Raw genomic sequence first — 20571 nt, 5'->3', positions numbered from 1 at the left:
CTAGATCCTATGCTAAAATATGAAGGTGAAGAAGGCATGGATCCTTAGGGATCTCATCATCTAAGAGGAAAAAACAGACATGCAAAATAAGTATTCTAATAATGTGAAGAATTCTTACCATGCTGGTATGATTAGAGACAGTGCATCTAGATCTATATGAAGAAGTCGGAAAACCCTTGAACTAAATCGTTACTAGGCAGTGGTAATTCATCACACAGCAGGTCTATGTATGTGTGTTGGAACCTTCAGGCATGGTGGAGCACCTGAGGCGAGCCAACCAGGTAGTGGAAGGAGAATATGTGCTCTATTCTTGGAGTTAATAAGCAATGGGAGGTAAGGAAGAGGCTGTACTGGTAAATAGGACCCAGCACAAGAAAGACCATAGAATTCATATGTGATCCTTAGATAGTAAGAAGCCATTGAAGGACTGTTGAAAAGGTCAGTGGTATGATTAGATTTCTGTTTCAGAAGGACTTAGTGGTACGTTGGAAAGGTCCACTTAGATATGTGTGTGGGTGTGTGAGGAGAGGGGTGAATCAACAAGAGTAATAGCTGTGGCACACCAAAAAGAAGCCCTTATGCTAACTCTGAGGCAATGAGGAAACGTTGGATTTAAAGAAGTTTTCGGGGATGTTTTGTTTGGGGTGGGAAGGGCAATTTAAATTTGGGTTTAAGTAGGAGAGAAGCATGCAGGATGAACCTCAGGTGTTTTTTTTTTTTTTTTTTTTACATTTGCCAAGGAAGAAAAAAGATAAGAAGAAGACTTCTCTGGAGGATGGTAATTTGTGGAGTCATTCAATCATTCACTGATTTACTCAGCACACAGGTAGTGTCTACTATGTGCCAAATATCTCTTCAGGGAAGCAGAGATTAGGGTAGACGAAGTTGCTCTTACGGGAAGAGGGAACAACAATAAAAAATGTTTAATTGATCAAGCATTGCGGACGTGGAAGAAAACAAAGCAGTGAAAGTGAGTGACGGAGAATGAAAGAAGGACAAAGAAGAGCCCTTTAGGACAGAGAAATCCCCTTGGAGGATCGGGCATTGGAACTGAGACAGGCATGAACATCAGCCCCTAGGTACGTAAAGGAGCTTAGAAGCAACTAGAAAAAGTCAATTGCAAGTGAAAGCCTCCTGTGGTCAGAAAGAGCTAGGCTTCCTAAAATGATGACGATCCCATGTGCTCGGGGCAGAACAAGTGTGAAGGGGTTGGGAGAAGACGAGGATAGGCTGTAGGGTAGAGCAGGAGAGGGGAGGAGTTTGGAAGCTCTTTGAACCACAGACTCTTCCTTGGTATAGAGGTCACAGGGCTCCTTTCCTTTTGCAGTGGAAGCCCTCATTTTATCTTCAGAGGTAATTGAGTTTGAGATACTTGTCAGGTACCTAAGTGGAGATGTTTACGAGATGGTCAGATGCAATTCAGTAGAGATACAAGGACTGAAAAAAGTTTCAGAATTAGCAACCAACAGGACACAGCTGACGGTTGAATTTGAGGGTCTGGATATATTTTCCTAGCGTAGATTAGCTGTCTCCTTTGTATGGTGTGAAGACGGGTGTCTTTTAGTGTTTAAACGCGATGCAAGGTGGCTTGTCATCCTCATCTGAAGTAGCCGGACACCTCTCTTGATATCTGGCTTTCTCTCTGCATTAGAAAGAAGTATGTATCCTCTGCAAGCATTTGAGTTTGATGTTTTGGAAGGGAAGCAGGTTAGAAATGGAATCTTAGAGAACACACTTTAGACTGGGCAGGCTATGGAGATCACTCAGACATTAAAAACAAGCAGCGCAGGGTGGGAGATGTAGCTCTGTGATGGAGTATTTGCCTAACCTGCAAAAGATTCTGAGTTGGATTCTCAGCATTGCAAAGGAAAGAAAAGTAAGACCAAGACCTAGAATTTCCCCTTTTATTTACGTACTACTTTCTGCATTTATCATATTTACTTATTTGAAGTTTCCCATATTAGGTTCTGTTGTTGCTGGTACTTGGATTTTCTGCTGTAGTTCATATATTCTAAATTTTATTTTGCTATATGATTTCACTAAAATAATGGACATTTTCTGCTACCTCTCTTACCTGTCTAATCCAGTAACACATGATAAGTACAGAAGTTAGATCATGTGGGCTAAATGGCTCCAGGGCAGAGGTCTTGCCCAAGGTGCATGCCTCAGCAGAAAACTTCTTTATTGTTTAGTGCTGAAAGTTCAAAGTTTGATTCCAAGGGTCTCTCTTGTTATGACTTTAGCTAAGTTGATTGACTTCCGTAAAACCTTTTCTGTTTATCATCAATATCTCATCTCTATGTAGTACTAATGATTTGTTTGTATTACATTATAGCTCTCCTTCCTTGTATCTACTTGTCCAAATCATTAAAATCCTCCCAAATTGGATAACTTGCATTCTGACATTATAAAGATAATTGTAGATTATTAAAGAAAAGCGTTCTTTTTAGCGTTATTGTCTTGCTATGTCTTTCTGCTGAGGTAGTGGGAATTTTGTCTAAAATAAACAACAAAGCCACACTGTGGCTCCACTAACTTGGAAAAACCTGGAAGGCAAACTGGTTTCTCCATCAGTCCTCTGATGATTTCTTCTGCAATTCACTCTGTCCAAGGAGCATGCTTCTCATCCATTAAATTGATGCAACACAGCAAATTAGAGAAAGCATTCCTGTCTTAAAACTTGACTGGAAATTGGTGATGGTGATATTTAGGGCTTCCGTGTACTTTCCTGAAAACCACCTGCCAAGGCGAAGTCAATAGAGGAAGACAGATATTAATAAATAATCACCTTCAGTAAGGGAGGATATATATCAAGGAGAGTATTTCAAAAAGTGTTAAGAACCAGAGGGATGAGTTTCCCCATCTTAAAAGTATATAGAGAAATAACATAAGCGCATCACCATTGGGGGTGGTAGATTCTGGCTGGTTGCAGGTGAAGCAGCTTCCTGATTGACAGTCTTGGCATCTTTCTTCAAGAAGCACACAGCCTGGTGAGTTTTGAGGGAGAAGTTTGGGGCAGGAAGAGTCTTAGCGTTCCACTGAAACTCTGTTATTGATTCTGGCATTTAGGCAAATTCCAGTGGCATCGCAGGTCCCCAAGTCTGGGAACAGGATTCTTGTAGGGACACTAAGTGCCTTTGGCTATGACACACCCTTTGGCAGAGGCTCTTAGCAGTTGTCAATTTCAGTTTCAGTGTGGAAATAGATGATTTATCCTCCCTTGAAAATTGGTGGTGTGGGAAATTTTGATGGACAACTTCCTGCAACATTAAGGATATAGAGTCTGTTGGGAGATTAAGCAAGGTAGCTGGAGATGTAGCTCAGTGGTAGACCACTTGCCTAGCTTGTGCCAGGCCCTGGGTGTGATTCTCACTCTTATTTCCAAACCCCCCCTTTCAAAAAAAAAAAAGACTAAGGAAGGTTTTTCTTACCTTGTTTTTTTGTTTTGTTTTGTTTTGCGGTACTGGGGATGGAATTCAGGGGCATTCTGCCTCTGAGCCACACCCTCAGCCCTACTTTTTATTCTTTATTTTGAAACAAGGTCTCATTATGTTGCAAAGGGCCTCACTAAGTAGCTGAGACTGTCCACAAATGGCATCCTCCTGTCTCAGCCTCCCAACTGCTGGGATTACAAGCATGTGCCACCACACCCGGCTATTATCTTGTTTTTAAAAAATGTTTGAACAATAGCTTTTAAAAAATATAGCAGACAAACAGAAATAAATAAAATATTAAAGTTCTGTGGGAAAAATATGAATCAAAAATACTTTTTTTTTTTGGTGATACTGGGGTTCCTGGAAGCCCTTCTACCTCTGGGCTACACTCCCAGACCTGCTTTATTTTTGGAAACAGGGTCTCTTATGCCAGCACGGCTGGCTTTGAACCTGTGTGATCCTTCTGTCTCCACCTCCCAAGCGTGGGGATTACAAGCATGCGCCACCACGCCCGGCAAATCAAAAACACTTTTGCACACACTAGGTGCTGTATGTATGCTCTTTGTAACATGGGGATTTGAATATATATGAAAATAAGCTTTATAAGACAGATCCTCTGAACCTAAAGAGTTCCATGTAGCTAAAAGTTTATCTGCATAAAAGAAATCTTCTCTGAACTGTAAATTGCATTGTGAAGTCACATCTGTAGTGCCAACTGGAAGAAAGTTCAGGAAAGAAGCATAATTCAAAATTCAAAAACGCTCTATCAGACAACAGAGTCATTCTGTGGATTCATAGATCAATGGAGGCTAGCTACTTGGAACTTTTTTTATTTTTTTGCGGTGCCAAGATTAAACCCAGGGGCATTCTAACTCTGAGCTACATCCCCTTTCCTATTCTTTATTTTGAAACAGTGTCTCACTAAGTTGAGAAGCCACTAAGTTGAGTTGAGGGCCTCACTAAGTGGCTGAGACTGGCCACAAACCAGGATCCTCCTGTCTCCGCCTCCCAAGTACTGAGATTACAAACGTGCACCGCCGCGCCCATTTTATTTGGAACTTTTAAATGAGTTCTACGAATTAAAAAAATACACATCAGGAATATAGCCCTTGATAAACAGTATTATCAAGAAAGAATCAAGATATTTTCAGATATTTTCATACTTGAGCCATATTATTAAGAGGGTCAGTAAGAAATGGCAAATGACGAATTATGGTTTGTGGAGGTGTTCAGATGATTTGATATCCTTCAAATCTAGGGATAAGTAATTTTACACCTAGAAGACAAATTATAATTCATCCATGACTATTGTGTATCATATAGATTCTTGGGGGCATTATGGGCAAGACACAAAATTGAAGACATAAGGAGAAGTAGAAGTAGATATTCTTTATGCCACTTCTCCAGACTTCTCTAGATTTTCTTGTGAAGTTGGAGCAGGGTCCAGAAGAAGAAAGCAGGCTTAATTTAGCTATTTATTTTTTAGATGTCTCAAAATTATGGTAGCACTAATCTGCCTTCTTCCAGTAGAGGAAGAAAAATATCTAAAGGGCTGAGAAAGCATCAACACACACATCTAATGAGTCTTCTCTTTGATTCTCAGAAGCCTGTCTACTATCCTATTGGAACTGGACTTGTGACTGGAGAGACCCATGACTGGAGGATTTCTGGTCCTTTCTGATGAGTTTTGCCAACTTGGTCCAGACTGCTGGCAAAAGTCACCATTCTCTCTTCACCCTCAACAAAGGAGATAGAAATAGATGGACATGAATGTCCAAGAATCAAAGTGATGATAGAGGACAGAAGAAAGGATGGGACTTCCGTATTATCTGCCAACATCAATACTTATAGAACCAAGATGATGGCATCACTTATCCTATTTTTATGGAGGGACTGAAATTGTTGCTTTCTTTGAAGTAAGGTTGATAAAGAATTGGCCTGGGGTCTGACCATTTTCAGTTTTAACTCTGCCCTTTTGAAAGACCAAAATGCAATGGGTTTGCTCCCCTTCTTGCACGCACACACAGTGTCTGTCTGTCTGTCTGTCTCTGGATTTGCTCTCATCTTCCCAGGTAGGCTCTTATCTTTTTCAATTCTTGAGGTTATTATCTAGTATTGGCTAAGGGCAGGATGTTGTCAACCCAACATAGATGAAACGGGAGGTTCAGGTGTTTTTCTAGTGGACTGGATGGATGCTTGAGGTGCTGGACGAATGTTGGGGAAATATGCTCTTTGTGATATTATTCTTACCAGAGAAGGAGCTTGGGCTCGGGTCTTGACTGTGCCTCGCTAGCTTCAGAGGACGGCGTGCCATCCTGGGACACTGGCGACTCCGCTGCGTGGCTGGGTGTGATCAAACGATTATACTTAGGCTGAGCCTAAACAGCACTGTTGAAAGAATGACTGTCCTGGCTGTGATCTTGGGAAGCTCCCTGTAGCCCAGCATGCAGCCTTCCCTAGCTTGGTGCCAATCTATTTGTGACTCTGCCTCCACATCTCAGCTGTGGTGATTGGTCCTCACTCAGGAATCTTCCCTGGGTTGGGGATACATGAATGGGAGACCTTTGAGGAACTGCTCATTGAAAGGTGATTTTAGTAAGGTCAGGTTGTTCTTGACAGACATACCCAACAAGTCCCTTGCGAGGGCACTGGAGGACACCATGTATGAGTCCTGCTGCCATGCACTCCTCTTTATGGGAGTTTGGGTCTCATGGGGCTTGGCCAGAAGATGGGTGGAGTGATACTTATGTAACCACAGCTCTGATGCTGAGACACCCCAAGGAGAATGTGTGTGGAGATGCTGGTAGGGATGCCACACCCTGAATCTGCTTCCCTCCCTGCTGTGAGAAAATAAGGAAGAGCTTCAAGAAATCAGTCTGGCTTTCCCAGAGTCTGCTGCCACCATCTTGAGACATACCCAAGAGGGAGGGGGTGTCGGGTGGGAATGTTGTTCTGGGAGTTGGAACTCATATTCTCCTTAGATATTAATCTGAAAATAAAACCTGTTAGGTGAAGTTGTTCAGACCTCATGGGGCCTTGACTACATTGGCAGAGGTGACTTGGGGGCAGTTAAGTGTTGGCTGTTTTGATGAAGATCCAATTAATTGCTCTGTAAAAGAAGTATGTTTTCAAGTGACTTTCTCTCTTTCTCCTTTCAGACGTAATTTCAGAAAATTTGGCAGTGTCGCACTTTGCTTTCTCTACCCTGGGGCAACCAAATAAAGCTAAGAAGTAATATTCGCAAGACATTGATTAAGTACTAGATGTATTGGTAAGCATTTTATTAGCAATGTGCTTCTTCTCCCCTCTATAAGACAGGTTCTGGAATTTTCTTCCTTGAACACACTAGGAAATTGATATTTATGAGTTCAAAATTGCACATGATCACTCAGTTAATAAGAGATTGGATTTTTAAGAGTGAGCTAGGCTATGCCATGATAATCAAAGCCTGCCAATAACCCTCAGGTTTTATGGCTTAAAGCCACAAAAGTGCATTCCTTTTTTTACATTATAGGAAATATGACCCCCTGGTTGCCACGGCAGGAAAGTGAGTGGAGGAGAATCTCTCGCACTTGCAGTTCTGTTCTGGAATTGACAATCATTACTTCTGCTCACAGCTCATTGGCCCACACTGGTCACCTGATGGCAAGGTGGGAGCTGGTACTCCTCCCTGTGACTTAATGAAGAGGTGGACCCAAATGAGGGGCTAATAGAAGCTATGTCATCAGAGGCAGACTGAGCTCATCACTGGTACATGATACTGCCCTTCAGAAGGATGACTTACTGCTGCATACAAGGTCTAAAAGCGCTGCGTAAAACTTCATAATTTACTGTCCCTCATCCATTTTAATGTTACTGTCTCTGTTCCTGGGTCCCAAAAGAGGCACCATTAATGAGTTTTTTCTTGCAGGGGTCCTTCTGGGCTCTTTCTAGCTCCTAAATATTCAAGACCAACACTGGGTGCCCTGTGGCCCATGCCTCACCTTGAGATTCATGTGATCAACACCCACACGGCTGGGGATCACTGAGTCACAGGCTAAGTTGCTGCTTGCATCTTCTATGCCTGGAAATGAGATTTGTAGGGCAGAGTGTCTCTGCCTCCTACACTTCTGGCAGGTTCCCATGTTCTGCACATTCCTGCTGCAAGGCCTCGTGGGGTGTATCTTTCACACCTCAGGGAAGCACTTATCCAGTGTCACAGATGACAGGGCACGGCAGCCTTAAAATTGGTAGTCAACTATGAATACCTTGGCAGAATATGGACCAGAAGGAGATTGGGGAATGTGTTCATTAATCTACCCATTTACCTTTTCAGTTTACCTTGCAGTTATGATGCATAAATGAACAATAAGAGAGACTTAGACTGAGGGAAATAGGGGTATTCAAAAGCAAGGGCTGTTTACAAATCCTGCTTTAAGTAGAGCTCTCTTTTAGGAGAAGAGAAGGAGAAGGAGGAAGGGAGGGACGGAGGGAAGGAGGGAGGGAGAGAGAGAGGAGAGAGGAGAGAGAGAGGAAACACAACACCACCTCTAGGAGAAAAACATCAATACAAAGAATACACAACTTTATTCTGAAAAGTGAAAAAAAGAACATGGTTTCTGAAAATCGTTTCCTATAAGCAATAACATAATTAAAGCAAAAACAAAATACCTCTTTGTTTCTCAGTCTTTTTATTTTAGCCTGCTTTCCCCTTTGTTTGTTTGTTTGTTTGTTTTACGGAGTTCAAGTCATCCTTACATCCTGAGTTAGAAGAGAAATATATACTTGAAAAGAAATAGAACTTATAATGTAAGAAATAATGTCTATCTTGGAGACGGTAAAAAATACAGACTTGATGTTATAGAAAATAGAATCAGTGATACGGAGCACACTTAAAATTGTTTTTACCAGAGCCAGGGGTGGTGGCGCACACTTATAATTCCTGTGCTTGGGAGGCAGAGACAGGAGGATTGCGCAGGTTCGAAGCCAGCCGCACTGGCTTAAGAGACCCTGTTTCCAAATAAAAGTATAAAATAGGTCTGGGAGCGTAGCCCGGAGGTAGAAGGGTTTCCAGGAACCCCAGTACCACAAAAAAAAAAAAAAAAAAAAAAAAAAACATTTAGCAGACAAAAGAAAAAGCTAGACAGAGTACAAAAAATCAAAATGGATAATGACCAATAATGAGGGGGAAAGGCAGAAAAATAAAGACCCCATAAAAGAACTAGGGACAATTTTTAGAAGAAAATAAAAACTTTTCATTAATAAGGTATTGATCTAAAATGATAGTAGATTATGCTCTTAGAGCAGCAGTCACTAATACATTTTAAAATCTCCATTCAAATAGGGAAATTAAAACTGCTTTTGAGACAAATTGGGATGTACATCAAACAGTTCCATGGAAAATGTGAAGCAAGCATTATATAGGTATTCCTGGATCTGAAGATCAGATACTGTAAAGATTATATATTTAATATTTTAATCAAAATCCTAATAATCTAGACCTTTGGAAAAGTAAAACTAACATTTATTGGGAAGCAGAAGTGGTGAAAGTAGCCAAAAAAATTTTTTTTTAGAAACTATAATGACAGATTTTAATCAAAAAAGCATGGTGGTAGCAGAAGAACTGATAGGCATGAAACACACAGAGAAGATGTCCCGGCGTTATTTAATGTTCCTTCCTCCTCTAATTTTGAATGCCAAATTTAATCACAAAGTCTTTCTTCTATGTATACTAAAGTCTATTTTAAGGATAAGTGGTTAACTATTTGAAATAAAGTTGGCATCTTTTCTTGAAGCATACACCACAATATAAAGACCCAGATGTCTGATACACAAAAAAGAAACCAAAATAACATAGAGAAGGGTAGATCTCTGATCTTGAGTTCGGATCAGTTTGCCTATGTGTAATGAGATGGGATGACTTCTTATGCACAGTTCTACTTCCGCTTGTGAATGGAACTCATTTGTTAGAAAAAGTTCCTGAAGCAGGAAGAGAAGGAGGGAAGGGGGCTAGTGATAAACAATGGCCTGCTGGAGAAAAAAAAATTGTTTGGAACTCCAGTGAAAAAAAAAGGGGGTTGGGGTGGGGAAGAACATAAAGGAAGGCACAGAAATAAATGAAGCAGGAAATTTTGAAGATACCATGTAGTATACAGAGGGGAAGAGAAAGAAATGATGAGGGAAAGCACGGTATTTAAATCAACAAGTTTAAAATTGGAGTCAGGACTGGATTTCTTCAGTCTCTTTAGAGCAAAAGGTGCTCATCAAGTATCTGGGTTATATATGTATATAAAACCAGTGGAGAAAAATCTCAAGCTAGAGGCTCCAGGGTAGTGACTGAGGGGAATTCGGGAAGAGAGACAAAGTCATGGTGTGTGTAATAGTTGAAATAATGCTATGAATGTATACAAAACCACCAATTCTAATATCAAGGACATGCATGGGGACAGAGGGTTAGGGAAGAGGGACTTGGTGGGGAGAGTACCAAGAGCTGTGTGCAGCTGACACTCTTTGCTCCAATATGATGAAAAATTACAATGTACAGAATAAAAAAAAATCTCAGTGGGAAGTAATTTGTTGTGGATTTCCAAATACAATTATTAGAAATCTTCTAAACCAAGGGTCTGTCTGTAAACTATGACCCATGGATCAAACTGGGTGTCTATTAGTTTATGTGTTATCTATTCCTGTTTCCGGACTATGGCAATAAAGTGGAGAAATTATAATGGAAAACATACAGCCCCCAGAGTCTAAAATATTTACTATCTGGCTCTTTATAGCAAAATGTTGCTAATCCCAGATTTCCATAAAAAATTGTATGATAATCAAAAGACAAAGGGAAAGTTCAGAAACAAAACACTTGATGCAAATATACCAAAGTGAAGAGTAATATCCTAAGTATATAAAAGACTCTTCCAAATGTGTTGAAAAACTCCCAGTTGGCAATGGGTACAGGGCACGAATAAACAGTTCTCTAAAAAAAAAAAAATACCAAGGTATCAACAAATGAGCAAACAGTCCAGCTTCACTAGTCACAATCAAAGAACAGAAAAATCAGCCACAGTCGTGTAACAGTGTTTGGAATAGGCTGTCTCCACTTGGGCACATACTGCTCTCTGGGGGTGATACTGTCTAGCTATTTGGCAATGGGCACATTAGAATCTAAACAGGAAAAAAGAAGGGGGTTCTACCCTTTGATTCAGAAATTTTACTTCTGTGAGGTTAGCTTGAGTAACCATTTGGAGACCCAAATTTGTAAAGAGGAGGATGTTCCCTGAAACAAAGCTCTCCTTGGATTTACCTCTTACTCATGAGGTGACTTTATGCAAGTTACTAAATCTCACTAACCTCAGTTTCTTCATCTATAAAATGAGAAAAATAGTTTCCACTTGTAGGATTGTTCAAAGATTCATTGATAACACACACACACACACACACACACACACACACACACACGCACGCACACGAGTATGAACACTTGTGCGTGGTTTCGATGTGGTTTTTCCCTCCAGGGGTCATGAGTTGGCGGCATGGTACTCAGGGTGGTGATTTTGGGAGTTGGTAGGACCTTCAAGTGGTGGGGCCTTTTGGAAGTTTAGTAGGTTATTGATGTTCTGCCCTTGGAAAGAAATACAGTAATTCTCCTAGGACCCAGAGTTATTCTTACGAGACCAAGTTGTTTAAAAAGAGAGAGTTGACCCCTAAATCACTGTTTGTCTTTATGTCTTTCTATGTGATGACTCTCCTATATGAACTCTCATCACTGTAATGAATCTGCCAAGAGGACTTCAGCAAAGCTGAGCCGACACCCTTGAGCCTATAGAAATGTGAGTGCAATCAACTTTTTTACTTTATAACAAAATCAGATTCATGTATTTTATTATAGTAACAGAAAAGACTAACACATGCAGTAATAGCATGTTTTAAATACTACCGATTATTTTCTTATAGTTAAATAACAGGATAATTACTGAATAAATTTTAGTATGACCTTATGAAGGAATATTGTCAGTCATTAAATGAATGGGTTTAAAGTATATTGGTGATGCAGAGAAAGTCCATAGTAGAAATAAATCTGGGTAGAAATTTGAATATGCAATATTAGTCCAATGATGAATAGAAAAACGTGTAAGTAGATCTTAAAGGACTAGAAATAAGTATACAAAATGTTAAGGCTAGTCTTTGGCAGTTATAGTGTTGACTTTATTACTTGCTGAGCTTTTATTCTAAGTACCATTTTATAATAAACCAAAAGACTAAAAATTTTTGATACCAATTAGAACAGGTATCAAGTCACTCCCAACTTACGTATATTTGAGCAAGAAAAAGAATAAATGTGGAACAACCTGGTAGAGAAGTAAGCTTGGGTTCATTAAAGGAAATTTTTCTCATCCAATTTCAGGCTAGTCTCCTGTGTATATATAAAAAAAAATGGGGTGGAGGGTAGAAGGTCTACATTTATTGTGATTCCCATGTTAAATGAAACTTCTTGAACTCCATTTCAAAATCCCCCAATTCCCCAAAATTCCCTCTTGTCAAATTCATTGGGAATGAAGCTGCTGTCTCTGAAACTACCATTTATACTTTCTCCATGAATTACGGCAGATGTGAGATGAGAAATAAATTTACCTACACAAAGGGTTGCATAGACTCTTCCTGTCTTAGTAGCCCAGTTCTTATCACTGAAATCTGGTTACAGAATCCTTCAAACTAACACGAATTTCCAGAACATGACCCATGAGTCCTTGGCGATCTGCACTTGCTTGTCCTTTGGCATTTTTTCTGGACTTTCGAATACAACAGGTCTATAGACTCCTTTCTTCTACATGGAACATTCACTGGCCTTCCCTCTAGTCATCACATGGTAGTCATTCAGGGAGATTTCCCCCTGCCTCCTCTATCCCAGCCATGGTAGCACCCCAATCATCCTCTGTCATGACTTCCAATTTTCTCTTTCCCAGAGCACCCACAATGTTTTGGTTTCCATGTAATTTCCTGTTTCCTCCTATTAGATCCCAAACTCTTTGAGGGAGAGGCTCTGCGTCTTTTGTCCTATGTCCCAGAACCCAGGCCAGTGTAGTACTTCATAAATATTAACTGGCAATCTATCTCATCAATCATCATTATTTCTCTTCACTTTGACTTCCACCTAGACAAAGAGACACCCAGCCCTGGAGACTAACACATCTATCTTATGATACTCTGATAATAGTTTTCAGGAACTTTTGCAGTACCTTAATTTGGCCTCAGATAACAAAAAAGACTTTACCATAAATTCCAACATGGGAGAACTGGGAAGTGAAGAGTTCTAAGAGCTTGTATAAACCTTAGTGCTTGTTTGATCCTGCCCGGGTAATTTCGCAGAGGAGAAACTGGATGCCAAAGAAGGCCCCACAGATGGGTGTTCAGAGGCAGAGTCTGAGCCTGGCTCATGGTGGTGACCTTTAAGAGCCCACACAGCTCCCAGAGCCTTCAGGGAATCCTCTTTCCAATCGCTTTTCCCTAATTCTCATAGTATAAAAGGAATGCAGAGAATGCATTGCTAAAAAGTATTTGGTTCTTGTGCTGGGGACAGAGGTCCCCACACAACTCATCTCTACTCTCTGTGACAATGTTTAGGGGAGTGGTAAATACAAGAGAAAAGAAAACCTGCTGAAGGCCTGGCTCAGAGATTTGAGTTTCTGCTTCCTGAGCCAACAAACTGGTTATCTGATGGGAATGGCATTGTGCCATTCCAACCCTGGGTCACATTGGAGAACCTGGGCATAGGGGTGAATATGCTTGAAACATTCTTCTCTTCTCATTCATCAGGCTCACTGCTAAGTGGGAAGAGAAGGAATGTGTCACAGAAACTCAGTGAATTAGTCCTTTTAATGTACAACGTTGGCCTTAAGGATCTGAATGCCTGACCGCCAACAACATTACTTAGTAGACAAACTTAGTCTCCAATAAAAAGCCTCCAAAATGCCATCTGTGTGACATGGGGAACGCCACGTCAAGACACACAAAGAGATGCATTATTTGTGAGCAGAGGTAAGAACTTGTTGGTATTGCTGCTGCTGGGGACACAACGAAAGCAAATGTCCTTCAGAAGCTCAGAAGGAAAGAAGGGCCAAGGGCAACCATAGACTCTGTATAGCAATCCTTGGAAAATTTCAAGAGCATGTTATTTTTTTTGCCATTTGGGGGAACTATTTAAGTGCAGTCATTTTTGAAAGTAGAGGGCTAGACCACAGTTAGAGGATCAGGGCCACTATGGAAACCATACCTTAATCTAATATATCCAAGAAGGATGGAAAAAGGAAATTAGAATTTATTGATTCCACATTTTTTCCCATCAGTGGCTCATTTCATCTTCCAAAGCATACGATGTATGTCCTGCTATTATCTTCCCTTTTCTGTAGAAGATGGGGCTTAGGGAGGCCAACAGTACAACCAAGGAGAGAGATTATTGGGAAGTGGGCCCAGGGCTGCAGACACCCATGTTATGCTGATAATAAGAACCACTGCTACCTTCAAATGCAAATCAATGCATTTAGGTTATAGAGTAAATATTTTCTTAAAAGGAAGACTCAAGTGAGGAGGTGTCTTCTGATTTAGAGTTTATCTGCCAGGCTCCAGTGCCTCTCATGCTCCTGACTCTCAGGGAATGTCCACAGCCTCCCGAAGGACCTGGGGTTTTCTGCAGCCATGTGCCCTCTTCCAGTGGGTCATGACCAAAATTAGCATCACACGTGGACAGTCCTCCTTTGTTTACAGCTAGGTGGAGGAGACACCTTGTCCTAGGGAGTTTGGCCAGGTCCAACCGATCTTCCCTGTCTGTCTGGGGTCCTGACCTCATCCTGCAGCTCTGGGATCTGCTATTTCCTTTGCCAGTGGTGACTGGTTAAAAGAGCATTTAAGCAACACACCTGAGACAGACAGAAGGGCAAGGTCCCTGAGACAGAAAGTACCAGTAGTGTGAGTTTTGTATGGATGATGTAATAGATTATTGCATTTTAATGTCTTAAAATATCATCAATATATTATCTTACAGTTCTAGAAATCAAAAACATGGAATGGGTCCCAGTGGGTAAAACCAGGCACCAGCAGGTTCGTGTTCCTTTCTGATGTTCTGTAAGAATCTGTTTCCTGGCCCTTTCCACCTTCTAGAGGTTGCCCTGTGCTCATGAGCCCATGAAGTTTCTTCATCTTCAAAGTCCTCAAAGGTGCGCTTAGTTCTCATGTGGCCATTTCTCCAGTTTTTAATCTAGGCAACATTAAGATATGGGGTACCTAGAATTAATCCAAGGAATTAATTAAAAAAATCAATGAAGAAAAATGAGCATTCTTCAATGGAGTTGTTTCTACCTGGTCTGGGGTTATCTGCTACCATCCTTGGGTAGTCACTCTAAGTCCTGGAGTACAGTTCTTTTTTCTGCTGATAACAACGTATTTGGTCATCAAAAGGCAAGTTCACTATAGGCCATGGTTTCTTTCACCTTTACAATGGGCAAAATTGCCCCAGCCCTATCTTCCAAGACTACCATGATGGAAAATGAGATAATGCAAAGGTTCTTTATAGAGGATGTTGTTGTTTAATCAGGCAGTTTCTGTGACCTCACCGTGGGGCCATGGTGAGGAAGTGGGGTCATGTCTATTCCTATTCTTGACCCAGTATCAGTGAATCACCCCACTCCTTCCTTTACCATGCTGGTGGGTAGCTCTGTTGTTACAGAACTTTTGTGTTCTGTGTGTACATAATACAAAATGTGTTTATGCTACACACGTTTAATGTTCAGCAATCCTTCATCTTAAGGGGGACATCAATTTTCCATCCAATATTTTGTAAAGAGGGGAAACAGGGAAAGAAAGAAGGAATAAAAAAGATGGTCTTCATAGACTCCTTCTCTACCAGCCCTGAGCGAAGGAAGCACCACTTCTTATCCTGTCTTCTGTGGCTAAAATGAAATATCCAAGTCTGGTTGATTTATAAAGAATAGAGGTTTATTTCCTGGAGGCTGGGAGGTCCAATGATTTGACAATGGTATCCACTGAGCTTCTGATCTGAAAATCAGGTTGCTTCAACTCAGGTAGAAGGGCAATGGGGATGCTTGAAAGGACACACCACAGGGGTAGCTTGGCCCTAGAACAAAACAGTCTTGCAATAATTAATCTAGTCCCTAGGAGGAATCAAGAATTCAGGCACACTCTTGGTAATTGACCTGGTCCTGGGACAGCACCAATAACCCCTCTTAATAACCTTATCACCTCTGAAGGGTCCTCAGGGCCCCCAACACTGCTACCATGTAGTCAAATTTCAACATGGGTTTCAGAGGAGATATACTGTATTCAAATCACGGCACTCAATTTTCCATTCTTTAATGGAGAGATTTCTTAAACGGTATCTCCAATCTGAGCCCTTTTTTTTTTTATCAGAGAGAAGCAGACAGTCCTGAGGGAACTGTGTGTACCCTCACACATAAGCCACTGGGGTCAGCCTGATGCCAGGGGTCACTGTGTTCCTCACAGCGCATAGAGAAAAACACCATACCCTTCATCCCCTTTGACTCCAAGACAACACTGCGAGGAGCTGGGGAATTGGTTAATCAACACCACCACATTATTTTACAGCAGGCTCCGTTACCAAATGTCTTGTGGGAGGGCTCACAGTAGGTCCTGTTTAGAACATGAGAGGCCTAAAAATAGCCCTTGGCAACTGAATGAATGAATGAGTACAGCAAGAAGGCGTCGCTGAGCAGCACGAGGAAAGCAGGAGACAGCTGCAACCCGATGGCAGAAGGATTTTCCATGATGATTGATGGTTTCAGGACTTGGAGCCACTCGGCGGTGCCCCTGGGGTTCTTGCTCCAACCCTGCTCCCCTTGGCCTGGCTGCTCGGGGTTCCTGGGCTAAGTCGGGCTACATTGAAGGAAAGAGCTGAGCACCCGGAGGAGATCCATTGTGGGACCCGTGGCTGGTCAGAGCTTTGAGGATCCCAAAACCAGTGAATGCCGCAGCCGCCCCTCTGCCGCTGCCCATCTGGGCTCCCTTCCAGTCCTCCTCTGGCCTCTCCCTGGAACTGGGCAGCAGCTGCTGGTCCTGGCCGGCAAGAAGGAACCTCCTCTGAGTCAGGGCTGAGTGAGTAGCAGTTGCTTCACCAACCCCCCAGCCCCCGGGGCTTGGAGAGCGACCTGCTTTGTACACACACACACACACACACACACACACACACACACACACACAGCTGTAGGGCTGGCTCCAAGTGGGGGGAAAAAGTTTCTTCAGATTTAATTGAAAACAATCATCCACTCCAAAACCCTTCTTTTGGAGGAGAGCAATTTCTCAGGAGTCCAGGATCTGCCTGGAGTCAAAGGCCCGAGTAGAGACGGGCTCCCCTCCCCACCCAGAAGTGAGGAGCTGGAAGAAAATCCAAGGGCTCAGGACTGTGGAGATGTGGGCCTCTGAGCAGCCGCCCAAGGAGCCTTCCTGAGTCCCACTGATTGGAAAGGAAGCGGCGCCGGCCAAGTGTGCATGGGGGAGCTGGGGGAGCCAAGCCATGTTCTCCAGCCCGGGCGCACAGCACACCGGCTGAGCAGGGAACAAGGCATTTCCCTTCCAAACACTGAAACAGTGCAAAGACTCTCCGTGGAGCAGCCAGGGAGGCAGGACTGAAGCTGCTGCTGGCACGGGCGGGCGGAGAGCTGGGGCGTCCTCTCTCCCATCCTCTGGCTTAGTGGGAATCCCATCGCCTCTGACGTCATGGGTGAAAATCAGCCTTGGCTTCCAAAGGTTGGGGCTGCCCCGCCCAGCTCAGCCCAGCCAGCTGGACCCTCCCAAAACGGGTTCTCTTTTGTCAGCTGCCTTTTATAGAACTATAAAATCAAAAGTTCAAGTAGGAAGCCTTAGACTAGTCATTAGAAAAGGCTGACTTTGCTGTCTCCAGTCTTCCTCCTCCTCCTCCTCCTCCTCCTCCTCCTCCTCCTCCTCTTCTTCTTCTTCTTCTTCTTCTTCTTCTTCTTCTTCTTCTTCTCTCTCTCTCTCTCTCTCTCTCTCTCTCTCTCTCTCTCTCTGTCTCTCTCTGTCTCTCTCTCTCTGCCTATTTCTAGGCTAACTTCCTCCCTCCAGCCAAACTGTGAGGCTACTGGCTTCTGTCTGCCAGGTTAGAAAGACCCTGCATCCCCCAAAGCCATATTAACTTCCCATCTGGACCTGTACTTCAGAATTAGGGGGAAAAGAAGGGAATAGGTGAAGTTATGAGCAGTTACGAGGGCGAAGGGAAGGTACAAAACTTTGTAATGAAGTAAAACAGAACAAGATTGGAAAATTTGCAAGACAACACAAACCACAGTCACCTGGGCCCAGAGACACCTGGCCCGGAATACTGTGTGACCTTTGTTATTTTGTACTTTCTCTCTGGGCATCTGCATCCTTTGGCAAAAGACTAAGTGAACTGAGAAGCAGAGCATCTGAATACCTTCTGCTCAGCAGAGTTTAGGAGGGAGAGAACATGAGAAAGGAAATGGATTCCCACTTTGGTAGCTGGAGGCCGGGGCTACGTTGGGCACTCACGTAACAATGGCTACAGAAAGAAGTCAAGGACAAGTAGAAAAGGAAGAAGTAAAGTGACTGGGTTGTTTTCAAATGGCTCAGTAAAATTGGATTAAGGCCAATTAATAGGTCTTTGTGATTGCTGGGAGAAGGAGACTAATTCTCCTGGTCAGGAAGCCCCATGTATACTCTGAACACAGGAGAAAGACAATTGAAACCAACGGGAACTCACCCCAAGGTTCAAAATGGCGACTGAGGCAGCCAGATGGGTGGGATCATCTTGTTCCTGGGTCTTGCTTGTTAAGCGCGTAGTCTAGTGGCAGCTTAAAGGATTAATGTAGAGTGGAAGGAAAAATGTGTAAGTAACACCACTCTTTGCTCAAGATAGGCCAGTTACCTAGAGCTGATAAAGAGGTGTTTTTTCAGGTAGAATACATGGGATCTTTCTTCTCTTAGCCTGAAGGTATTAGCCTGTATGTGGAGCATTAACATTCTTGTGGGTCTTAGATTATATCAGACTGTTATATAACAGGATTATAAGATTGGAAAGAATCTTAAAGATAAGACATAGGTCGAAATCTTTAATTTATGAATGAGGTGCAGTGAGATTACGTGTGACCTATACTTTGTCTACACCTACATGCATCCATCCTAGCAAAGATGACTGTTGTTGTTGCTTTTCTGTTGTTGTTGTGATAATTATTTGGCACTCGGTCTTTGGTCAGTACACCAGAGAGTCAGTGGTGAGCCGGAGTTTGGTGTGGGGGTGTATTCTTGCTTTTTGAACTTGCAGACTAGTTGAAGAAACTAATTAAACAGGTGAACTGAGCTGGGTATGGGGGTACAAGCCTATAATTTCAATACTTAGGAGGTGGAGACAGATTCATGAGTTTCAGGACAATCTCAGGAACTTAGCACGACCCTCAACAACTTAATGAGACCCTATTTTAAAATAAAATAAAAAAAAGTCTGGAGGAGTGACTTGGAGGTAGAATGCCCCTGGGTTCAATCCCTAGTATAAAACCAACAACAGAACAAAAAAGCAAAAAGCAGGTGAACTGACGTAAAAATCGTGCCTTTTTGGAAGGTGAGGATGCAAACGGAACAGAAAGTGATAGGGCTATAGAAGAAACGACCAAGTGAATTCTCTATGATGAGAGGGAGCCAGCCATGAGAGTCTGTCTTTCAGAAGATTCTCCAAGCAAAAGTCTTGCAAGTGCAAAGGCCCAATGCTGAAATAATCTAGGTAGATTTTATAATTGGATCTAGGTAGATCCAACTAGCTGAAGTACAGTGAATAGAGTAGACAGGGAAACATCATGCGATACCCTGCCAACCTACCTCTAGCTCACTACGGTGGTCCATAAGCAAGCTGTAGACCCCTGTGTTATTCTCGAACTACTATGTCTAATATGCTTTGGGGAGACCATTGCTCCCTGGTTCTATTCCATCTCTAGAAGAAGGTTGGTCACTCACCCGAGAAACAATCAGACCTGCTCCGTCTTTTATACCGCTATGATCTACTAGCAAAAGTCCAAGACTGTGAAAATAGCCACTCACATGCAGACATTCTTCTGGGTTACATTGTGTTCCCTGAAAGGTAGGTTAAAGTTTCAGCCTCTAGAAAATCAGAATGTGAATTTACTTGAGCATAGTGTATTTGCAGATGGCTATGTGTGGAAGTTTGTGTCTATTCCCACACCTATGTTTATTCACCTGATCTCCAAAGCCGTCATATTAGGAGAGACTTTGGGAGATAATTTAGCCATGAAGGTGGGGCCCTCTTGAATGGAACTAGGGCTTTTATTTTAAAAAGAAGCCAAAGGGAGCTTGTGTGTCTCTTCGACCATGTTAGGAGATAGTTAGAAGCTATCATCTATGAGGAAGAGAGTCCACATCAGACTAAACCTGCCAGTACCTGGATAGTAAACTTCTCAGCCTGTAGAATTGTAAGAAATAAATCTCTGTTGTTTATAAGCCACCCAGTTTATAGTAATTTATTTTAGCAGTCCAAGTGGACTAACACACAAATTTCATCAAGTTAAGATGAGGTCATTAGGGTGGGCCCTCATTCAACAGGAATGGTGTCCTTATAAAATGAAGAAAGTTGGGCCCAGAGAGAGAAAGGCACAGAGGGAAGACTGTTGAGGAGACATAGGTAAACCACCCTCTGAGGATGGCAGTGATGCTGTTGCCACAAGCCAAGTGACATCTGGGTGACAGGAAGCTAGGAGGGGTCCGGGAGGCTCCTTCTCTTCAGGTTTCAGAGGGAGTTTGGACCTGCCAACTCCTCAGTGCAGACTCTGGCCTTCAGAACTGTGAGACAATACATTTCTGCTCTTCCAAGCTACACGGTTCTTGGTATTTTTTAGGGCCAGTCCTAGGAAATGAATATAGACCTTTATGATCTTACAGCTATCTGAACCCTCTAAGCTAATGAAAGTCCTCCACTCCCTGACCCCTCAAAATGCATTCATGAGCCTTGTGTGGTGGCGCGTGCTTATAGTCCCAGTCTTGGAGAGGCTGAGACAGAAGGATTGCAGGTTCAAGGCTAGCCTCAGCAATCTAGTGAGACACTCAGCAACTTAGCAAGATCCTGTTTCAAATTAGAAAATATAAGCCGGCCGTG

This window comes from Muscardinus avellanarius (genome assembly GCF_963383645.1).
Source record: "Muscardinus avellanarius genome assembly, chromosome: 16".
In the NCBI taxonomy this organism is placed as follows: domain Eukaryota; kingdom Metazoa; phylum Chordata; class Mammalia; order Rodentia; family Gliridae; genus Muscardinus; species Muscardinus avellanarius.
Note: the sequence above shows the minus strand (reverse complement) of the source record.